The sequence below is a fragment of the Dipodomys spectabilis genome, unplaced genomic scaffold (assembly GCF_019054845.1).
Source record: "Dipodomys spectabilis isolate Male_0828 unplaced genomic scaffold, ASM1905484v1 ptg000002l, whole genome shotgun sequence".
Lineage (NCBI taxonomy): Eukaryota > Metazoa > Chordata > Mammalia > Rodentia > Heteromyidae > Dipodomys > Dipodomys spectabilis.
Window position 1 is genome coordinate 29,307,206 of NW_024870679.1, and position 13,464 is coordinate 29,320,669.

Below are 13,464 nucleotides of genomic sequence, written 5' to 3' on the forward strand. Positions count from 1 at the left end.
AACTCAATAGGATCCTAGACTTGCCACACCTGTACCATGGGTTCTTTCCCTCAGTTTTTTTCACTTAAAGCTAGCACTCTACTACTTGAGCCACAGCTCTACTTCCAGCATTTTCTTGCTGCCTAAGGGTCTCTCAGACTTTCCTACCTGGGCTGGCTTTGAATGGAATGAAAACGAACTCTTAAAGAATTACAGCTTCTAAAGGCCAGTCACTACACCTACCAAACAGTTCTTTCCATAGTAAGGGTTTATTTTTGTTTCCACCAGTAAGAACAGACATACACAGTGAAAACTGGCATCAGGCCAAACAATCTTTCACCTAATTTTTGCCCAGTGGTAGAAGTAGCAACATTTCTCAGTAAATACTATTAACAGGGCACTGTTTCACACATGTTCACTACATTTTTAAATGAAATAATTTATCACCCTCCAATGTTCCTTCCTTCCTTAAGACCTTCCCTTAGACGGTGGAATAAATAAACATTAGTAATAGATCTTGGCCTACTACATTATGTTTTTGTGAAAATCATTTCATGAAAAAGGAATTGGTGATTATACTTGAGCAAGCCTCTGCTGGTGCTTGAAGCTATCAGACTTGCTAGTGAAAACCCAGATGCACATTCTGCAATGCTTCTATTTGTGGAGCAAAAGTCCTATTAAAATTTCTGGCTTCTTTAATCACTAGATTTACCTATTTGATTTAGATACTAGAAACTAATCCTTAGTGAGTTTTTCATTTTAGACACCTCTTTGTGGGGGTTTTTGCTCCGTGGTAGAGTTCTTATCTAGCATGTCTAAAGCTCTGTGTTTGATTTCCAGCAAGAAGAAGGAGGAGGAGGGCATGGAAAGGGGAAGGGAAAAAGAGGAGGGTGGAGGAAGGTGGGAGGAAGAAGAAGAAGGAAGAAGAAACAATGGGATCCACAAAAGGAGACTATCTGGTCTGTATATTATCTGATAAAATCTTAGAGACTATTTAGTTTTATGCCCCCTGGCCCAAACATGATAACCTACTTGAAAAACAACTATAGCATAAAGGGTTGTGGGCCTGGTACAGTCAAAACTCCAGTACTAGGTGAATAAAAGGAAGAAAAAAATTCAGGTATGTCAGCTGCTCTTAGAAGTTCACTTATACTTTATAAGTATTACTGTGGGATATCTTTACCAATAATGTTACTTAACATTTATTATTTACCATAATCCAGATCCTATTGTAAAGGCTTTTCTTGTTTGCAATAATTCTTAACACAATCTCATAGAGTAAAAGCTGTCATCACCATCATTTCTCATGTATGGAAAGGAAAATGTGGTCAGAGACATTATAGACATTCAATAAATGCTTGTTGGGTAATTACAATGTGCCAGATATCATGTCCAGAGCTAGGAATGTAAAGATGTCTAAAGCACGCAATGTGTTTTTTCTAGGAAGTTAGTCCGCTAAAATAAGCAAATGAGAATTTTAATTGCTATGAAAGTTAGGAACCGTGACTACCACCATACCAAATAAGAACAATGAACTGATTTCCATACATTGTTCTAAGTGTTTTGTAGTGATTAATTTGTTTAGCCTTATACTAGAGAGGCAGAGATGTTAGGACGTTAAGTAACTTGTCCAAACTACGAAGTAGAATGAACAAGTTTGCAAAATGAGGCAATCTGGCTCTAGATCCTAAGTGCTTAAACAGATTTCTCGAGGGAATAGAATCTTACTTTTTTTGAAACATGAATTTTATTATGTGTAGCACATTTGTTAGCTCAGATTAAACAGAAATGATAAATCATTCTGAAACGAGGTTAAAGATGGTGCAGTTACAAAAATGGACAGCAGAGGGTGAAGGGAGGCAGCATTTGTAATGTGTTACTACATTTTACAAGGGGATAAAATTCATGAATATGGTCTCTTTAAAGTTTTTACTTTATTTGTAAAGAATTTACCCTCTCCCAGTATTTGAATTTAGGGCTTGGAGCTTACTGGTTTGTTTAATTGGCTTGTGCTCTAAAATTTGAACCATGCCTTCAGCCAGGCTTATTTTACAGATGAAGTATTAGTAATAATCTTTCATGAAGTCTCTTGGACTTTTCTGACAAGCATTGCTTCAAATCTCGATTGTCTGGATCTCAACTTCCTGAGTTGCTCAGATTATAGGCATGAGCCACTAATGTATGGCTTTTTCTAAATTTCATTAGTTTGTTACAATACAACACAGGAGGAGGGGGAAGGAATTAATCCCTTCTCAAACATATATAAGAAAGATTGAAAAATCTCTGATTTGACATAATACTTATTTGAACATTTATTGAATATTGGTTAAGACCATCTCTAAAGAAGTAAAGGTAAGTTAATCTATATTCTTAAAAAACTCAGATGAAGCCAGGCACTGGTGGCTCATGCCTGTAATCCTAGCTACTCAGAAGACTAAGATCTAAAGATCACAGTTTGAAGCCAACCAGGGCAGGAAAGTCTCTGAGACTGTTATCTCATATAAACTACTCAGAAAAAGCCTGAAGTGATGCTGTAACTCAAGTGATACAATGCTAGCCTTGAGCCAAAGAAGCTCAGGGACAGGGTCCAGGCTCTGAGTTCAAGTCCTGGGAGGGAAGGGGTGGTTCAGATGAGCAAAATGATAGAGAAAGCGAGGAGAAATTTGTGAGGTGTCTTCTGTGATTTTAGGTCAGTCCAGGCTCTGCAGAGAAGGATGAATGATAGTTCTTTGCCTTAAGGAAGGAAGTCACAGATGCTCAGAGGTAATAATTTAAGGCATGATAAGAGGATGCTCTATCAAAAGTTTAAAAAAGTTAACAACAGAACAGTATGTGTTTGGCCATTCTAAAGCCCAGACTATTCACGTTGAAACTTCAAAGATCACAATCCCAAATGCCTTCTACTGCTAGCTGTAATGGCTTTGAAAAGATTTGTTTGGAAAGAAACTGACAAAGTGATTTGCATTTTGTCTATCTTATTTCCTATCTTGGATAGAGAAAGGGTGGTAGAAATCTCTAAGTAGTAATAAACTCTGAGAAGAGGAGACAACCTCATTGCTGGCATATATTCCCTAGAATATGGGAATATGGTTCTCTGAATAGTGGATTTATTACCTTCTATTGGTATTGTAGGTTACTTCTGGCTATTGATATTGCCAGAGCCATGACAACAGTGAGTCCACATCTTTCTGTTACTTGGAAAATTGTCAGGCTGCCAATTCCACTGCATGGAAAGTGGCATCCACTGACTTATTTTATCAATTTTTTACTTCTTTAAGTATAAGCAAAAGTGAACACACCCAGTGTATAGAGGCAAATGTATTTTACATATCCTCAAATATGCACAAAACAAAGCCCAGTAATGCTAGTTTATAAATTAGAATTTGGTAGATACACAGCTTCCCCTTCTTAACAGGCCAGGGGCCTCTTGAAGAATCCCCCCCCCCTCACTGCCCACCTCTGGTGGTGGGACCTGAACTCTGGGGCTGGGCGCTGTCCCTCAGCTCTTCAGCTCAAGGCTAGTGCTCTACCACTTGAGCCACAGCACCACTTCCGTCTTTTTCTGCTTATGTGGTGCTGAGGAATTGAACCCAGGGCCTCATGCATGCAAGGCAAGCACTCTACCACTGAGTCACCTTCCCAGCCCCTCTTGAAGAATTTTATAGATGTTTCCTGGATCTTGAACATTCTGCCAGTAAATGTTCTACAAGTAGATAAAGTACTGTGGCCACAATTGCTGCTGACTGAGAGCAGGATGCATAAGTGGCTGCTTTAGGACTAAGGCTGTACTTCCTCTCATGGCAGGTGCATGTTTTTGACACATTGTAAGGACCCTAAATGTTCCTAATAAATTGTATTCGAAGGTCATACACAAAGCAGAGGATCAAACAGAAAGGCAGAGGAGGTACTTGGAGATCAGTAATTGTACTACTGCCACCCAAGGGCCTGCAAGTGAATTACAGGTTGTGCCTGTTAGGAAATGATCCTGTCTCTCCATCTATTCTTCTACTCTAAGATATTGGATGCAGTGACTACCAAATTAGGGGGATGGGAACCCTAGCTAACCTTACCTGAAATTCTATTTGAACTTGGAGACAGAGGAAATGTAAAGTTTAATGGCTTTGGGGTTTAAAATGCAACAGTGTTGGCTCTTCTGCTTTGTAATTTGTTTTTAGTTCTATAATGGTACTATATGGTTCTCAAGTCTCTTCACCTGGAATTCTACCTTTTCATCTTTAATTGTTCTTTACACTTCATTTCAGAAATTTATTTTATTTTATGTTTTCACTAACTTCTCTATCATGAGCCACTTGAAAATATTTTTATGTGGGATTCTGGATATTCTTTATGTGGCATTGTGCCATTGTATTTTTCTTTCTCATAATTTGTTAATTTTTGCTGAGAATGTGTTTTCAATGTAGCTATTTTTATTTATGTAAGTATGTACACATGTATGTAGGTGTATGTAACCATCTATCTGTCTTTTTGTGTGTGTGGGGGGGGTCCAGTTGTGGGGCCTGAACGCTGTACCTCAGCTTTTCAGCTCAAGGCTAGTGCTCTACCACTTGAGCCACAGCGCCACTTCCGGCTTTTTTCTTTTTGCTTATGTGGCGCTGAGGAATCGAACCCAGGGCCTCAGGCATGTAAGGCAAGTGCTCTACCACTGAGCCACCTTCCCAGCCCTATCTATCTTTTGATCACTCAATTGATCTATCTATCCAGTCAGGCTGAAATTCAGGGTTTTGGGCTTCTGTTCTGTTTTTGTGCTTAAAGCTGGTACTCTACCACTTAAAGTATGCCTTCAGATTATATATATATATATTTTTAAAATTAGAAACAATATTTATTGTACCCTGTTAAATCTGGGTGCTCTCATGAGGAAAGAGTGTGCAAAAAGCCTTCCTACACCCTCCAGCTTTCACACTTACCCTAGCAGCCTAAGAATGTCCCCATTGTGTGGGAAGAAAAACAAATTCTCCCATCTTCTCCTGGGAAATTAGGCTACTCTAATTTTATGTATGATTGTTTTCTTGCCATAAACATAATCAAAATCCAATAGTTAAACAGGTTATCTCTTCCAAGACATATCTGCCCAGACCTCTTGGGTGACTAAGATGTGGGCCTTAAGTCCACAAGTCCGCATTTTTTTATATATACCCCAGGATTAGATGACACCTTGTAAATCAATGGAGTGTTCCTGGTTCAGATTTTAACAAGATCTCAGCATCTGATAAGCTGGCTGAAAACTAATATGTAAGGGGTCTTCAGTGACAGGCTGATAATCACCTCTTTAGGTGAGGAGTATTTTGGGTAGAGTCGAGAGCCAGTAGTCAACCAGTAGGTTAGCCATCTGATCACAGGTGGTTAGCTGGTCTAGAAGCTACATATTCCATCTTGAGATCCCTTAGAATGACAAGAGTGAATTCTAGTTTCCAAATGGCATTACCAGGTGGTCATACAAGGAAGAGGGTGTCTTTAAGACAATAGGCTCACCATGTCCATGCATAGAGCCCCAATTCCCACCATTCTCCCTCCCTCCCCCCTTCAGAACTGCCAGTCCTGCCCACTGCTTCTCCTCCATGACAGTGTCCAGCATACAGCATCCAGAAGCCTCAAGTAACCTTCAACCTCACAAATTGGGGGTGATTCAATTAGGAACTTCATGGCAACCTCAAAGCCAAGGAAGTAGACTGCATTGGCTGGGAAGGCTCAGATCATCACTGCATTGAACCCTTTGTACAAGGATGTGATTCCTTCATCCCAGATCAACTCTCTGAACACATCTCGGAAACCATTAGGATATTTTCCAGGAGGTGCTATCTGGAAGTGAGACTTGAGTACATCTGGGGGAATTGCCACAACCCAGTTGAAGATTCCTACAACACCTCCAGCCACCAGGATACGAGGTACACTGAGCTCACTGACACTCTTCCCTTCTGGGGTGAAGATATTTCTCAGCCATTCATAGGTCATGAAATACATCCCCTGGCTGGAACAGTTCCTTTGTAAAAGCCTTGGATCCCAAACTCCTGATACAGTTTCTTTGCACAGTCCATAATGCCAGTATACTTGTTTTCCCCTGAAGAGGCCTGAATCTGTAATAAGCACTTGATTTGTTCTCCAGAGGTCATGATTCCTGTGGTGAACACACCAGATAACATTCCAGCTGCAAACAGCTGGGAATAGTTGAGCACATCTTCTGGGGATTTCTGCTGTAGTCTCTTCCCCAAACCAAACCTCAGAAAGCACACAGCAAACATAGAGGTGACCCCAATGATGGGTACAGCCATACCCCGGTAGAGTCTTGAGATGCTCTCTTTTATAAGAGTCTTTCCGAAATAGTCAAATGTGCCAGAGTACATGGGAGGCTGTCCAGGTAAACCTGGTGATTGTGTCTGCAGTCGGACCTTGACTGTGTCCCAGACAGCGGGTGCCCCACAAACACCAGGCACACGCTGCCAAAGCCGCCAGCCAACAGGTTCTTGAGGGGGCTGATGGGCTTCTGCTCCTTTATCATGGTCTGTCGTCCTGACAGTGGACCTGTCAGTTCCCTGGCGGTCTTGCTCTGGTGCCCAGCAGCACCTCTGGCACCGCCGACCTTTCGCCTACTTTAGGGTAGGTGGGCCATCTGAATGTTATATTTATATTTTACATGACAGCTTCATCTAGACCTTCTTCTTGCTGTGCCTTAGTGCTTAATTACTTGATTTGCTTTTCTGTATCCTAGTGTCAAAGAGAGTGGGAGAGCTCAATTGCACCTGTGTTCTGCCTTGAAAGAAAGACCTGTCCTTTTCCATCTCCTGGATTTTAGTATATGTTGTCACTGTTAAATTCTGTCCTATCAATTGGGATTTCTTATCATCACATTGGGAAATATCAATGGGCTTCAAATTATTTCTTCTAATCATGATGAAACTTGAGCTTTTTTGTTTCTTTAGATCATTATCTGGAATGTGTAATTTTGTTTATTAGATTCTCTACTTCACTGTCTCACATTTTTAAATGTTCATTTTCCCACCTTTGCCCATTTATCCCAAGAGCAATTTCTCTCTGTCCTAACCCTCACCTATTCCTCCCTGGGGGCAAAGATAATAAATGGAAATTTTTGTCGTTGAACCAATCATATATATGTAGACTACAGGCACTAAGCTTTTCCTCCCTCAGAGACTCTAGTCCTAATTATTTTCTTTTTTCCTTCCTTTCTGCTAATCTACTATTTATTGTTGGAGCTAATTCACTAGTGTTTATGATTGTTCTTATGCCCTTTCCACTTTCTCCCAGCAAAAAGATGACAGAATGGAGGCACAATTGTTCTCATTTCTGGTAAAGCATACATAGACATTTCTTCCTTTACAGAAGTCAGTCTCAGTTAAGGACTTGTCACAGGTCCTGGAGTCTATCTTTTCCATATTTCAGAGTGGGAAGTGGTAGGTCTGCTCCAGAGCAAGGAAAGGGCCTTGATGAGCCTGGGGGAGGGATTTGGTAGTGTGTTGGTGTAACATATGTCCAAGGAAAGCTCAGAAAGCAAGATACTCCATTAGTGCATTATAGGGTACTGTTTTCCCTTGTTTTGCTAATCCACTAATGGATCATCTTTCTGTCCTGACTTTCCTTAGACATCTGTTATGCTGAAGAATGACTCTCCCAGCCTCATCAAGGCCCTTTCCCTTCTCTTCCCTTCCCTTCCCTTTCCAGGATTTTGTTCACATTTCTGACTTTGCCTTTCTATGGAGGGTGATACTTAGGGCTTGTCACACTGCTCTGACCTTTGTTCTGGGAAAGTTCTGATTCCTTCTGAAGGTTATGATATGACCCTTTCCTTTGTTTGAGTGCTATTGATATTTTTTGCTAGCTTTATTTTTTTTCTCTTTGGACAGTCATATAATTAAGATATGTAGAAGGGAGATTTGTTTTTGAATTTGGCTGAATGTCAGTGTTTAAAACTTGAACTCTCTTATTCCTACCTGTTAGGTAAAATTAAAGGTCACAATGTTTAAGAGATTTGCTTGAAACACAGCTTCCAGAAAAAGGTGACAGGGCAGAGCCATGATTTGAATCGAGACCTGTCTTTTATCCTGTATTCAATATTCTATTCTACAATCAATAGACATAGTCAGAATTTTTAAATAGGTGACTGATGAAATGAAACATTCATTTTAGGTTTGGAACTGGCATGTGGACTGATAAAGATGTGTGAAGTGAATTTGCAAAAAGCAAATTTCATTGAAGTAATGAAATAAGGTAGGAAGGTTTTTTTTTAAAATGAAATCAGATATAAAGGAATGAAGCCTTGAGTTAAAGGGAAACGTCTGTTGAGTATTAAACTTTTAAAGTTGGTAATCAAGTTCTTTTTTTCTCATGGGTTGCTAGAGTGTTATCAATCTTTCTATCACACACTCAAATTTGTAAGAGTTTTGTATTAAATTGAGAAGCTTTGGGTTAAGAAGCAAAACAAACTCAATTTTGTAGTCTTTTTTTTAAACTATGTATTGGCATAAACCCCTCAATAAATCATTTGAATTCACCAGGTCTCATTTTCCCCATGTTTAAACTGACAAAGTTGAATTAGTGTATCAGTTCCCTTCCAGCTCCTAATCAGTGCTTAGTAAGAGTTGAATGAGTAAATCAATGATGTTCAAAGACTAAAGGAAACGTTTCCTGCCTGTGCAAATGGAAAGATATGTTAAAAATCAGTTACATGAAGAGAGAGTTCAGTGTGCTGGTGCACACCTGTCATCTCAGATACTTAGGAGGCAGAAGTAGGAGTATAATTTTTTGGATTATCCTGGGCAAAGATAGTGGTGTGGCAAGGCTCCAACTTAAAGACAAAATAAAATGAAAGGGCTAAAGGTATAGCTCAAATGGAAGATCATTTGCCTAGAGTGATGTTTAATGCCTGGGCTCAATTCTTAAGCCAAAAAAGAAATACTAATTTTTAATATTTAAATGCCTAGTATATGCTCATTTACATTTTAATTATAATTTGACAGGCAGGGGCTCCCTAACCTCATCCACAAAGGACCCCACTAAGAGATATTATGACTATATGAAGCGTTCACCCCGAGTGGACCTTCTAGTGTAATGGGAATAAAGACATCCACATGGTTTACCAAGATAAAAATATACATTAAAAATATTAAATTATTGGGGCTCTAGTGCCTTATGCCTGTAATCCTAGCTATTCAGGAGGCTGAGATCTGAGGATCATGCAGGATAAAGTCCATGAGATTCTGATCTCCAATTAACTACTAAAATGCCAGAAATGGACCTGTGGCTCAAGTGGTAGAGTGCTAGGCTTGAACTAAAAGCTCAGAGACAGGATCCAGGCCTTGAGTTCAATCCTAGAACTGGCACAAAACAACAACAACAACAACTTATTGATAAAGGTCAGGCAACCTACTGGGGTACTGGATGAAAGAATCACCTCTATCAAGAGATTACAATGACTAGATAGTTTCCCTCACTTGTAATAATTAGTATATGTGTAGATATTCAATAGCTATGTACATATGACCATATAAAATAATGCTAATCGAAATGAACTACAAAATATGGAAACAAGGGGTTTGTGTGTATGTGTGTATGTGTGTGTTTGTGTTATTTCTTTTCTCTTTCATTTTTTTTCTTTCTTTGGTTTACTCCCTGTTGTCACTGTTTTTGATTTTGTCTTGTATATAACTTTATCTGATTTGAGGATAGGAAGGGGAATTACAGAAATGGTGAGACAAAGGACAAAGGATGAAGCACTGCAAGAGTGATACTCAGAAGCCACGGTGCTGGGAATGAACTTTACAACCTGGGGAAGGCAAGTGGGGGAACACACAGAAGAGGGCAACAATGCTCAACAGGAATTGTGCTCGTTTCCTTGTTTATGTAACTGTAACCCCTCTGTATATCACCTTTACAATAAGAAAGAGATCACAATGAGACCATTTATGACTTGAGGGATGACTAAGACTTTCAGAGTTGGAAATGAGAAGCAAAGAAACAATGAACCAAAGCAAAATCTTATAATGTATGTAAGCAATTGTGAAGCGTCCAGTGTGGCTAGAATTACAAGTAGAGTAGAAGAGAAGAGGGGAGAAAATGATAGTGGAGAACCTTGAAAGGCATAGGGACCTTGTGCTGTTTAATTAATCCTTTCAGAGAAGAAGAAAGAATATGTCTTGCTTTATATAACAGGAAGATAACAAAGGCAGCGATGAATTACAGAGGATGTGGTGCTGTGGCTCAAGAGGCAGAGCGCTAGCCTTGAGCTGAAGAGCTGAGGGACAGCGCCCAGACCCAGAGTTCAAGCCCCATGACTGAAACAAAAAAAAGATGAATTACAGAGGTGAGAGAATGGAGACCATGAGGCTTCAAAGAGAGGACATGGGAAGAAATATTAACTCTCAGATTGCTAATTAACAGAGGAAAGAAACTAGAGTGCTACAAACTGAGTCTATCAATAAAAAAAGATTGGACTGAAGAAGCTAGATAGGATAATTTGGGCAAAATGAGATAGAAACTATATTTAGTTTATTTTCTTCTGGCTCCCTTCATGCATGGCTTGAGTTAAGAAAAGATGGGGAAGATTGACACAAAAGAGGCTGAAAGTAGCCCTGGGTCAGGTCATTCCTACATACTCACGTTGATTCGGAAAGTTTTTCAATAAACAGTGGCAACCCAGTATGTGGATATTGGCAGGAGAGCCAGCCTTCCTTCTTCTTCATACCTTTCCTAATTCTAGCTAGATTTTACTTGTTTCTTGTTCATCTCTTCTGCTCCTGTGTTTTTTAATTTTCTCTGCAAACTACACACCCAGACCAGCCAATCCAGTCACTTATCTTTCTAGTCATGTGCATCAACTGAGTAAAATAAAATAGGCTGATTCAATTAAAAACCAACGCATTGCCCTCGATCTCTTGACCTCCCTAGTGGCAAGGATTCTCTGTGTCTTCTTAGTTGCTCTTTTCTCCTGTTTTCCACAGCAGGGTGGTATTAGCACTTCTGTTCTTCTCAGACATTCTACCCCATAATCCATTTCCTCTAACTTAGCACATAGCTTCATCCCCTCCTAGTAAAAGTAGGAAAGTAAAAGCCATTAGAAGCTTTTTCAACTTTCCTTGCTCTATTGGTAAAATTGCTTGGACCCATACTCACCTGTATTATGTAGGAAAGGGAATATAAATGTAAGAATGCACAACAACACTTTGAATCCTCACATAAGAAGATTAGGGTAAAAGTCTAAAGGATAATAGAGAAGATTTAGGATGGTTATACACCCAATGGGACGAGTCCCTCAAATTAAAAGATCCAACAAACAGCTAGTATAACTTTCTTGGCCCACCAAAAAAAAGCTTCAAAATTGTTGCTGCAATTTTTGTTTGATGTAAAAGTTTTCCAAAGTTACAAAGTATGCACACTGTGATTAGACCATATTTCTTGGTTGAATATGTTTTGGCAAACATGGTACGTGGACCAATGAATGCTTGTATCCTCATAAATTTTTGACCAGCAACTCTTCACACACTGAATCAGTGACATCCATTTCTTCTGGGAAGACTCAGTGTACCTAGAGAAAAGCAATGTTTTCTCAATTTTTAATCTCAAAGCTAACTTTCTTGAGTCTCTTATGAAAGTGGTCTTGAAATCTAGGATGATTGAAAGGGCCAAGAGGTTTCTGACTGCTAAAGTCCAACAGCAGCCCTTCATAAAGCAAGATGGAAGTTTAATTCTTTGAAAAATAGTGGTGTTTTTTTTTGATTGCTGTTGTTTGTTTTTGCAATGAGCTTAATGAAAAGACAGGGAAGAACTTCAAAAGAAATCTTGACATGTGAAAAGTATAAAGTGCTAGGAAAAGAGTCATAGATATGTGTTGGAGATGAGAGAGCGATGACACTCACTAGGTAACTCAGTGGGTCCATTATTTTAGTAGAAATTGGGAATAACACAAGCTGAGAGATTGGAAAGCCCTGAGAGAAATCCTATCCTAACATGAGCTAGCCATAATATCATAAAAATGATGATGTGCAGAAGAGTAAATGGTTTCCCATGGCTGGTACAGGCAGAAATGTTCTAAAAGTTCCTGAGTGGTGCTGCGACAATATAAAAGGTAACTGGAAAATAACACTATATTTGATAGAAACAAAACTCTCCACAGAGAGAGTTTGTTCAAAGAGATAGGATAATTGTGGGTATGAGTGAACAACTCAAAATTGTGGCACAGTGTCAAGTATTACTAAGACTAAAAAGATCCATAACATCTGTGGAAATCAATGTAAGCAACTTGTTAAGCAGGAGACAATGGCTGAACTTCATGGGAGCAATCATTATCTATAGGAGACAAGAAATCTTGAAAGGGGGAACATAGCTCTTAAGCAACCAAGCTTATTCTACATAAACTGCTTTGTCTTTAATTGCAAAAGCCTAGGGCTTTTACTTTTCATCTAAGTTTTCTTCAACTTTGTATTTTGAGAATTTTTAGAGTCAGTGGGCAAGAGTCCTTCAGTCAAAACCCAAGTACATAAGAAAAAGAAGGAAGCCAGGCACCAGTGGCTCACCCCTATAATCCTAGCTACTCAGGATGCTGAGATCTGAGGATTGCAGTTCAAAACCAGCCGGGGCAGGAAAGTCTGTGAAACTCTTATCTCCAATAAACCACTAGAAAACCAGAAGTGGCACTGTGAGTCAAGTGGTAGAGTGCTCGCCTTGAGCTGAAGAGCTGAGGGACAGAGCCCAGTTCCTCATCTTCTCAGTGATGACAAATAAACTTCTTTTGAAGATATTCTGTGATTGCTATGACCTTGATTTGAAATAATGTATGTAAAAACATTTTCACCTTCTGCAAATTAAAACATTTTAATTATAGCCATATGAAAAAGTAGGTATACCTAACCAACTAAAACTTTGAGCCTTCCCTGTGGAGAATAGTGTTAATATAGTGCAAATGATAAACAGAAAAATATGGAAATCCCTGATCTGCAGCAGAAGCAGTCTGTTTTATAGGCATCTGTTTCATGGGGAGACCTGGGCTGTGAGTAGAGATTGTAGGAGCCATGGGCAATGATCACTTCTCCAATGGTCCCTCTTCATCATCAGTGAATCCACAAGGCAGTACTTACCATCCAACCCATAGACTTAGGGGCAGGATCACAGAAATAAAGTAAATGAAAATAATGAGTGAGGGGCTGGGAAGGTAGCTCAGTGGTAGAGCGCTTGCCTTGCATGCCTGAGGCCCTGGGTTCAATTCCTCAGCACCACATAAGCAAAAAGAAAAAAGCCAGAAGTGGCACTTTGGCTCAAGTGGCAGAGCGCTAGCCTTGAGCTGAAGAGCTGAGGGACAGTGCCCAAGCCCAGACTTCAGGCCCCACGACCGGACCCCCCCCCTCAAAAAAAAAGAAAATAATGAGTGAATTGAAAAACTATATTTTAATACAGCCAGTAATACTAATTACAATGATAAAATGTGAGCACATAGAATAGAGTAAGAATATTTACAAAGCT

The 13,464-nt window shown here is 39.5% G+C and overlaps 1 pseudogene; it reads right to left on the bottom strand.

The window, feature by feature from the left end:
• Window positions 1-5,458: 5,458 nt before the first annotated feature.
• LOC122109151 lies at window positions 5,459-6,496 on the bottom strand (annotated as a pseudogene).
• Between the last annotated feature and the right edge of the window lie 6,968 nt (window positions 6,497-13,464).